The sequence below is a fragment of the Tupaia chinensis genome, unplaced genomic scaffold, assembly GCF_000334495.1.
Source record: "Tupaia chinensis unplaced genomic scaffold, TupChi_1.0 Scaffold000074_1, whole genome shotgun sequence".
NCBI classification, from domain to species: domain Eukaryota; kingdom Metazoa; phylum Chordata; class Mammalia; order Scandentia; family Tupaiidae; genus Tupaia; species Tupaia belangeri.
Genome location: NW_006159534.1, coordinates 1,036,444 through 1,047,355, shown reverse-complemented (window position 1 = coordinate 1,047,355; position 10,912 = coordinate 1,036,444). Strand labels below are relative to the sequence as shown.

Here is a 10,912-nt window from a genome sequence, read left to right as displayed (position 1 = left end):
ACCGCACTGCAATCCCTTCTCCTCCATTCTCCTTTCAAGATTTTGGGCACGCATGCACATACACCTGGTGTGAGGTTTAAACTGTTTTATCCCAGACTTGAACTGCGATCGACAACATGGGAGTCCAGCAACATAACCATTATGCCACCTACTGGTCCCAAGAGTTATTTAATAAAACCTCAAGCACAGGTTAACAAAAACAAAAGTATCTGAGACTATACCAAACTAGAAAACTTCTTCTCAGCAAAGAAAACAACCAGGGAAGAGACAACCTGCAGATTGGGAGAAAAATATTTGCATAACTATCTATCTGTAAAGGATTAATAACCAGATTATATAACTGAACTCAGCTCAGTAGCAAAAAAGCAAATTGTCCAATTAAAAATTGGGCAAATGGTTTGAATAAACAGATCTCAAAAGGAGACACATAAATGGCCAACAAGGAAATGCAAATCAAAACCACACTGAGATATTATCTTACTCCAGTTAGAACGGCTATTATCCAAAAGACAAAAAAATAAAAGTTGGTGAGAATGCAGACTATGGGGTGCTTTTTAACACTGTTGGTGGAGACGTAAATTAGTGTAGTTGTTAAGGAAAACAATATGGAGAGCCCTCAAGAAACAAAAGAGAACTGCCATATGATTTAGCAGTTCTTCCACTAGGCATGTATCCAAAGGAAAGGAAACCAGTGCATCATAAAGTGAACCCCAGGTTCCACGACTTTCCCCGCCCACCGCGGGGCAGTTCTTTCTTTCCGGACCTGGCAGAGTAGAAGGCGCCATCATGGGAGTCCACATCCACCACCACAAGGACCGCAAGGTTCGGCGCAAGGAGCCCAAGAGCCAGGGCATCTACCTGAGGCCATTGTTTAAGCTGTACCGGTTTCTGGCCAGACGCAACAACTCCACCTTCAACCAAGTTGTACTGAAGAGGTTGTTCATGAGTCGCACCAACAGGCCCCCTCTGTCCCTCTCCAGGATGATCCACAAGATGAAGCTTCCTGGCAGGGAAAACAAAACGGCTGTGGTCGTGGGGACCATCACAGATGATGTGCGCTTTCAGGAGGTGCCCAAGCTGAAGGTGTGTGCGCTGCGTGTGACCAGCCGGGCCGCAGCCACATTCTCAAGGCTGGGGGCAAGATCCTCTCCTTCGACCCGCTGGCCCTGGACTCCCCTAAGGGCTGTGGCACCGTCCTACTCTCCGGTCCTCGCAAGGGCTGTGAGGTGTACCGGCATTTCGGCAAGGCCCCTGGAACCCCGCACAGCACACCAAACCTTACGTCTGCTCCAAGGGCCGGAAGTTCGAGCGAGCCAGAAGCCAACGTGCCAGCCGAGGCGACAAAAACTAACCCCGGATGCTACCCCGTTATTCAAAAGCTTTTGGATTCTGAAAAAATAAAAATAAAAAATTAAAATTAAAATAAAGTGTACCCCAAATGCTTATCGCAGCACTATTCACAATAATCGGGAGTCAGAAAAGAATATATGTATATACCTAGTGGAAGACCATGCAGTCATCAAGAAGGGCAACATTCTGTCATTTGAGGCTAAATAAACCGTTCTGGAGGACATTATAAGTGTAATATGCCAGACACACAGAAATGGCACGTTTTCCCTCATCTCTGGGATTTAGGGGGAAAAAAAGACCTTGTGGAAGTAGAGAGATGAAGAATGACTACTGGATCTTCGGTAGGAAGGTGTGCTATAATAGAAGGATGCCGGTAAAGGAAACAAAATCACTGATAGAAGGAACAATGTCTAGTGTTATAAAACATGATGGGGGAGAATGTGATTACCAACTTTCTGCAGTATATGTTTCCAGCGACTGAGGCGTTAGGTATACTAAGTATGCTGATATAATCATTACACATTGTGCTCATGTATTGAAAAATCACATTGTAACAGTTATGATGTCATTAAGTTATTATTTATAAAAAATAAAGTTGACTCCCATGTGGCAGAATATGGATTAAATCCCAGCCCCAGCAGCTTAAAAACAGCTGGGCACATGTGTATGTATGCCCAAATCCAGATGGGAAGGAGGAATGGAGGAAAAAGTATTGCGGTTTAACCACACGTCATTGAGGGGTGCTTTGTCTCTCTCATGCATGTGCCTAGGTACACAACTTTTGGCTAAAAAAAAAATTATTTGATTCTCTTTTCTATGGAGTCTAGTCCTAAATCTTTAAAAGAATTATTTATTTAATTTTATTTATTATTATTAATTTTTACTTGACCAGAGAGAGAGGAGGAAACCAAGTTGCTAGGTCTAAGACTTGAACTTTAGTCGGCCATGTGGGAGTCCAGTGCCTGCTGGCCCCTTAATTTTTTTTTTTTTTTTTAGAGGTTTTTCACTATAGGGCGTGTGCGCTTGCCAGACAGACAGAGAGAGACAGAGAGACAGAAAGCGAGAAATCACCCCCCAGGGGGGATGGTCACACCGCAATCCCTTCTCCTCCATTCTCCTCTCGGGATCTTGGGCATGCACGCACACGCGCCCAGCGTGAGTTTAAGCCACCGGGTCTGGGACGCGAACCGCGGTCGACTACGTGGGAGTCCAGCGACATAGACATTACGCTAACTGCTGGTTCCATTTTTTTTTTTTTTAACCAGGTTTGATAATTCTCTATGTTCTCTGAAGTTTGGGGCCAGGCTGTGGTGCAGTGTTTAAGGCAGTTGGATTCCACTTGGCTGATCGCATGATTCAAGTCCTAGACTCAAGTGACTTGAGAAACACAGTAGGCACGTGTGTATGTGTGCCTAAAATCTTGAAAGAGAGAGAAACGGTGGAGAAGGTATTGCAACATGACTATACCCCATGGCAGGGTGTCCTTATACCCCCCACACCACCTTGAGTAGCAAGTGCATGTGCCCTTAGGCAAATTTGTTTTTTAAAAAAGGAAGAAAAGAGATCATCCTGACATTGTTCCTGTAGTACAGAGTGTTAAATAATTACCAAACTGGGGTTGTCATAGTCAACAAATAAAATCACAGGCCAGGGCCAGCAGATGGTGTGGAGGTTAAGGCTGCTGGATCCTACAGGGCATCCCACATGGGATGAGATCAGGGTTTACTTGTTATAACAAATGACTTTAACCAATACAGAACACTGATATCTTGAAGTGGAGTGCTGGACAAAAACCGAAAATTTGTTGCATCAAACTTACTACATCAGCAGTGGGAGTGTGAAACAGATACCCCAAACTAGAAAAATAGAGGTGCGTCCTGTGCACTGACAAATACTTGATAGAATGCTACTTGAAATAACTAAGACAGATAATATCGTGCCTACTGAGTTTACAGTTCTAGGGCAGAAGCTTTAATATTCTGTCTTTTTTTGTCAGTGACATGTGCCTTTTTAGTAGTTTAGAGAAATCATGGATCCCATTTCAGAGTAATTTTTGTTTTATTTTTGTTAGTGTCTGTGTGTGTGCTTTGTTTATAGGGCGCATGTGCTCGCCAGAAAGAGAGAGAAAGAGGAAGTGAGAAATCACCCCCCAGGTGGATGACCACACTGCAATCCATTGTCTTCTTGGTGTTTTGGGCACTCGTGCACACATGCTGCTGTGATTTTCAAGCCAGAGAGTCTGGAACTCTAACCACAGCCAGACATGTGGGATCTGGTGCTTTAACTTCCCTGCCACAATGCTAGCCCCAGCATAATGTTTGTAAGGTTACAAAAGATTGTAACCAATTGTGTTTATAAATGCTTAGCAAAATCCTTTTTTCCCCCTTGCTATAAGGCACATGCAACTCAGTAGAGAGAGAGAGATAAAGGGAAAGTGAAAAATCACCCCCACGCCAGGGCAGATGGAAGGGGGTGGGTGGAATGGCCATGCCATAATTCCTTCTTCTTTAGAGATTTTGGGCATACGTGCACATGCATCTACTGTGTATTCCAAGCCATTGGATCCAGTACTCAAACCACACAGTTGGCAATGTGAGATCCAGCTGCCTTAACCACCACACCACTTGGCTGGCCCTAGCAAAATACATTTTTTGAAAGATTTTTGTACATGTGCTCGCTGGAGAGACAGAGAGAGAGACAGAAAGTGAGAGATCTTCCTCCCCAGGTGGGATGGCCATGCTGCAATCCCTTCTCCTCCATTCTCCTCTTGGGATTTTGAGCGCACACACACACACACACACACACACACACACACACACACACACACATACATGTCTCAAGCCTCAAGCTTGAGCCCCGGACCTGGTGGCTTGCTTTCTTGCTTTCCCTTTCTCTCTGTCTCTCTCTGGTCAAATTAAAAAACTAATAATAATAAATGTAGTTAAATAAATAAATAAATAATTCTTTAAAAAAAAACATAACATGTAGGGACTTGTGATGGTTCATTTTACGTGTCAACCTGACTGGGCCTCGAAATGCCCAGGTATTTCGTTAAACATTATTCCAGATGTGTCTGTGAGGATGTTTTTGAATGAAATTAACACTTGTATAGACTGAGTAAAGACTGGGGAGAGTAGATTTCCCTCCTCTTTGTGAGTGGGCCTCATTTAATCTGTTGAAGGCCTGAGTAGAACAAAAATGTTGAGTGAAGGGCAATATGCCTGCTCTCTTCCTGAGTATTTTTGAGTTGAGACATCAGTCTTCTTCTGCCTTCAAACTTGGACTTGTCCTGGAACTTACACCATTGGCTCTCCTGTTTCTCAGTCTTTTGGATTCAAACTGAAACTATACACTCCTGCAGCTTGCCAAATACAGATCTTAGGACTCCTCCGCCTCCCTCAGGGTGTGAGCCTATTTCGTAGAATATATCTCCATCTGTATCTGTCATATTTCCACTGTTTCGTTGAAGCCATCCTAGTCCTGAAGGTTACCTATCATTCTTCTTCTAAAAAAGAAATGGAGGGAACCAGCAGTTAGCGTAATGGCTATGTTGCTGGACTCCCACGTAGTCGACCGTGGTTCGTGTCCTGGACCCGGTGGCTTAAAACTCACGCCAGGCGCGTGTGCGTGCGTGCCCAAGATCCCGAGAGAAGAATGGAGGAGAAGGGATTGTGGCGTGACCATCCCCCCTGGGGGGTGATTTCTCGCTTTCTGTCTCTATGTCTCTCTGTCTGTCTGGCGAGCGCACGCGCCCTACAGTGAAAATCTCTCCAAAAAAAAAAAAAAAAGAAAAGAAATGGAGATTGACCTTTTTTATTTTACTTTTGACTTCAAATGCAGTACAATTAAATTTTACCTTTGACTTTAAAATATTTTTATAGGGGCATCCCTGTAGTCTAGTGGTCAAGGGAGCTGGAGCCCTCAAGACCAACTGAGGTTCAAGCCCTGGCCTGGTGGCTTGGGAGACACGTGGGCTCATGTACTCATAGTTCAAATGGAATGAAAAAATGGAGAAGGGATTGCAGTGTGACCTTGCCCCATTGGGGTGTGTGTATGTGTGTGTGCATTCTTCTCCATTTTTCACTCCTGTTGGGATTTTGGACACACACACACATCCGGGGTGTTTCTGAAGCTGCCTCGTCTCAGACCTTAACTGTGCTGTTTGCCACATGGGATCCCTCCACTGTAAACACCAGGCTGTGGGCTGGCCCAAGACATGAAGTTTTACCAATTTAGGGCAAAACATTCTAAAATGCATTCAAATGGTTTTGGCTATACCTAACTCTTAAAAACAGTGACTGCTCACACTGTCTTAATCCTCTACTATGGCCATGTTGTAATACGTGTTCTTTAGCAGAAAAAGAATTATTGAGTTCTTGTTTTGTTTTGCTTTTAAAGATTTTTCCATAGGGCATGCGTTCTCACTAGAGAGACAGGAAGAGAGGGAAAGTGAGAACTGACCCCCCCCAAGAGGGATGGCCATGCTGCAGTCCCTTCTCTCCCATTATCCTCTCAGGATTTTGGCCAAGAGCACATGTGCACCCAGCATGGTTTTCTTTTTTCTTTTTTTTCTCTTTTTGGAGAGGTTTTCGCTATAAGGAGCACGCACTTGCCAGAAAGAGAGAGAGACAGAAAGTGAGAAATCACCAGCCAGGTGGGATGGTCACCCAATGCCTTCTCCTCCATTCTCCTCTCAGGATCTTGGGCACGCACACACACGCGCCCGGTGTGAGTTTAAGCCACTGGATCTGGGACTCAAACCGCGGTCGACTGCATGTGAGTCCAATGACATAGCCTTTACGCTAACTGCTGGTCCTCATCCAGCATGACTTTCAAGCCATGGGTCTGGGACTCAAAATGCACAGATGGTCATGTTGGATCCAGGGTCTTAACCATCATGCCACCTACTGGTCCAACCTTATTACTTTTTCTTTTCTTTTCTTTTTTTTTTTTTCTTTGGAGAGGTTTTTTCGCTATAGGGCGTGTGCGCTTGCCAGACAGACAGAGAGAGACAGAGAGACAGAAAGCGAGAAATCACCTCCCACGGGGGATGGTCACGCCGCAATCCCTTCTCCTCCATTCTCCTCTCGGGATCTTGGGCACGCACGCACACACGCTCGGCGTGAGTTTTAAGCCACCGGGTCCGGGACGCGAACCGCGGTCGACTACGTGGGAGTCCAGCGACATAGCCATTACGCTAACTGCTAGTTCCCCAACCTTATTACCTTTTAATAACTTGATATTACCTTGCAATCACTTGATATTATCATTACAAATTAATTTAGCTTGTGGATTCTGGAGCCAAAATACTGGGTTCAAATTCCAGCTCTTCTACTTACTCAGTGTGATCTTTGGGCAATAAACTAGTCTCTTTGTACCTCTATTTTGTAACTGTAGAGTGGGAATAACAGTAGTATTACACATTACAAGGTTATTATGAAGATTAAATGCATAAGTAGTCGTACAGCACTTTGAGCACTACCAGGCACATAGTAAGCCCTATATATGTGGTTATTAAATTAAAAAGTTAAAAATTGGGCCAGCAGATGGAGTGGTAATAAAAATGCTGGATCTCACATGGCCAACTCCAAGGTTGGAGTCCCAGACCCAGCAGCTTGAAAATCATGCCGGATGTGTGTACATCCATGCCCAGAAATCTGGAGAAGAGGATGGGGCATAAGGGATTGTGGTGTGGCCACCCCACAAGGGGGGGATTTTTCACTTTTCTCTCTCTCTCTCTCTCTCTAGAGAGTGCACATGCCTTATGGTAAAAAAATCGAAAAGAATTAAAATTAAAATCACAAAAGTGGATTATATGAGACATTGTCAAATATCATTTTGTGAGCATTTTAAGAAGCAGGAAAGAGGGCCAGTAGGTGCCATAGTGGTTAAAGCGCTGGACTCCCATGTGGTCGAACATGGTTCAAGTCCCAGACCTAATGGCTTGAAACTCATGCCAGATGCATGTGCATGTGTGCCCCAAATCCTGAAAGTAGAATGGAGAAGGGATTGTGGCATGGACATCCTTCCTAGAGGATGACTTCTTGCTTTCTGTCTCTCTCTGTTTTTCCAGCGAGTGCACATGCTCTTTAGCAAAAAAAAAAAAAAAAAAAAAAAGAGGGGGGAAAAAAAAAAGGAGGGGGGGAATAAAGATCTTCAGGTTTCTATAATCATAATTTAGATGTGTATCAGCTCGTAGGAGAAGATTAGCACAGAAAAGACAGAACTACTATCTCAGAAAGTCTCTCACAACTCATGATTCTGTCCTATGATCATCCTACACTTATATAGGCATTTATACCTAAAGAATGCAGAGCGCTATTTATGTGTAACTGTTAAGTAGACGGAGATCGCAAATAACAATCGATTTTGGGTCAGCAGGGTGTTTCCTCTATTGTCTTGGGACTTTGGGCACACATGCATACCTGCCCAGCATGATTTTTCAAGCCACTGGGTCCAGGAATTGAACCAATGATTGGCCACGTGAGAGTCCAGCATCTTACCACTATACCATCTGCTGGCTCCCATAATAAAATATTTTAAGACAGAGAGAGATCACATTTGCATAACTTCTGTAAGATATCGTTAAATTTGGGAACTAGCAGCTAGCGTAATGGCTATGTTGCTGGACTCCCACATAGTCGACCGCGGTTCGCGTCCCGGACCTGGTGGCTTAAAACTCACGCCGGGCGCGTGTGCGTGCGTGCCCAAGATCCCGAGAGGAGAATGGAGGAGAAGGGATTGTGGCATGACCATCCCCACTGGGGGGTGATTTCTCGCTTTCTGTCTCTATGTCTCTGTCTGTCTGGCGAGCACATGCGCCCTGTAGCGAAAACCTCTCCAAAAAAAAAAAGATTATTATTAAATTTGCTGTTAATCTACTGTGTCTAATTTATAAATTGAACTTTATTATTGGTATGTGTATATATAGGAAAAAACAGTACAAAGGGAATGTGAAAAATTCATGGAAAAACAAATTGTTACGGTTTGCCCCTCAAAAGTTCGTATTATGGAACTGGTCTTAATAGGTGGAGATTGGATCACAGAGGCACTGGTCTTATGAATGGAATAATGTTGTCTTGTAAGGGAAGCAAGTGAGTTTTATCTCTGTGAGAAGGAATTAGTTCTTACAACAGTGGGTAGTTATAAATGACAGAGCTATTTGACTCTCTCTCTCTCTCTCTCTCTCTCTCTCTCCGTGCCCAGCATTCTCTCTGCCCGGTAAGCCATGATGCAGGCTGGTCTGATGCCAAGCCTACACCTTTGGACTTGCCAGCCATCAGAATTGTGAGTCAATAAACCTCTTCCTCTGGTTTCTGTTTTTTTTTTCTTTTCTTTGTTTTTGTTTGTTTGTTTGTTGTTATGTGTGTGCGTGTATGTTTGCTATAGGGCATGTACACTCACCAGAGAGAGAGCATGAGAAACCCCCCCACCCTCACCCAGGGGAATGGACACACCACAATCCCTTCTCCTCCACTCTCCTCTTAGAATTTTGGGCACATGTACACACATGCCCAGTGTGTTTCTCAAGTCACCAGGTTCAGGACTCAAACCATGCAGTTGGCCATGTGGGGTCCAACCACCTGGATAACATAGTAATCCTCTGATTTTAAGACCCTTAATCTGACCACATCTGCAGAATTGTTAGGTAGCATAGTCACAGGCTCCGGCAACTATGATATGGGCATCACTGGGGGTAACATTATTTGCTTACCACACTGGACAAGGAGTCTACCTGACTGAAATGGACACATATCTCTGAATCAAACACAGATAAGATACACCATTTTCCCACTGATTCTGTTTTCCCAAAGAATAGCAATGGGTAACCTAAATGGCATGTCTTTTAAGAGATAAAGAGACAGAGAGAGAGAGAGAGGAGGTAGATATAGTCTCTCTTAAATGAGTGAAGAAGTGATGGGAATGACTGCTTTCTGAGAACGTAGAAGCTCTGTCTAAAGCTCTGCAATATTAAGGGCTTGATGACATCAAAGTCACAGTAGCAACTTCCACAGGTAGAAGTTTGGTTAGCAGTGACGCAGAGCCTGGAAGCGGGCTGGATGGCCACTTTATTCTTTTGTGTATGCTGCCAGATCATACATGCCAGTGACAAGTGATTGTATGACAGCAGAAACAAGCCCTGGAGTTAGCCAAGACAGAATCCTGGCTCTGCTGGCTCTCTGTTTACTGTAATAGGGTGACCTTGAATGACTTGCAAGTTTTCTTATCTGTAAAATGGGTGTAATAATACTTTGCAGGTTTGCTTTTAGGATTACACAAGATAATGTGTGCAAAGTGCTTAGCATGGTAGTAACAGACAGTAATTAGTATTTGGTAAATAACTATTACTAAGCTAGATCTAAGGAAAGATGTTAAAGTAGAATTACACCACCTACCACAGCAAAGTACCCTATAAACTCCTATAAATCTCTCCCCAAAATCCCAGTCATCCTAGCAGCTATCCCTAAATGTCTTTGTCTCTTTGGTAACTCCCATTCCTTTCTGGGTCTCTTCTTCTCATCTCCCCAATCATTTCTGTCAAGGCATCTCTCATTTGGATTCTTCATCTTTAAAAAATAATTATTAATCAACATTTAATTTTATTTATTACTATTATTTTAATGTACTCTAAGGCAAGTACACTCACCAGAGAGAGTGTGTGAGAAAGCAAGCTGTCAGGTCCAGGACTCAAACTGCCGTTGGCCATGTGGGAATCCAATGGCTTAACCATCATGCCACCTGCTGGCCCCACCGTATGGACTTGTAATTAACTAAGATCATTCTGTTCTTCTTTCTCTACCCATTTAGGTGATAAGTATAACAAAGGCACAATATTGAATGACAAAAAAGATCCTTTTAGGCAGCTATAGACAAGGAGCACCCTGAGCTGGTCTTGGGCAAGTCATCTTCCAAAGAATTTAACAATGAGGTCCTGAAGGCCCAATGTGAGTATTAAAAGCAGCACGGGGTCCCCCAACTGACACTCTGCAAGAAGTTCAACCAGGAGGCTCAGCAGCACTCTGAAGTCCTGGCCAGCACAAGGATCCTCAAGCACAGCCCAGAGTCTAGTTGCAGCCAGTGCAAGGAGGGCCTAGAATGGGCATCCTAAAATCAGACAGGAGAGGAGGTGACTGATAGACAGTACAGTGAGATTAAGATCTACAGCTTCTGAGCCCTGAGTGCTGAGGCTTCTGGGAATGAAGGGTGAGTAACGGCATCTGTATGATTTCCAGAGGCTGCTGCACCGGACCTCGGCCAAGCTTAAAAGCATAAAAGATGAAGACAGCGGTCAGGCCAACTTTTGAACCTGCAAAGAGTGGAAGAGGAAAAGAAGGTGATTTGAGCCAACTCTCAAAACAGTATTCAAGTAGAGACCTACCCTCGCATACAAAGATAAAATATAGACAAACTACTCAGGACGCACCTGAAGAGTTGTGCAACTGTGACTTTAGGAGGGAGTTGGAAGAGAGAGAGAGAAAGCTGCTACCAGAGATAAAAATAGGGATCACCCTATCCGAGAACATGCAACCTTCTCTACAGTGTCAATGAAGCTTCAATTAGA

The 10,912-nt window shown here is 44.0% G+C and overlaps 2 pseudogenes; both read left to right on the top strand.

Annotated features, from left to right (window-relative positions):
* The first annotated feature begins 786 nt into the window (after positions 1-786).
* LOC102478672 (60S ribosomal protein L18 pseudogene) lies at positions 787-1,351 on the top strand (annotated as a pseudogene).
* Positions 1,352-1,717: 366 nt separating this feature from the next.
* LOC106733747 (Golgi-associated plant pathogenesis-related protein 1 pseudogene) overlaps positions 1,718-10,912 on the top strand; it is a 10,636-nt pseudogene continuing 1,441 nt past the window's right edge.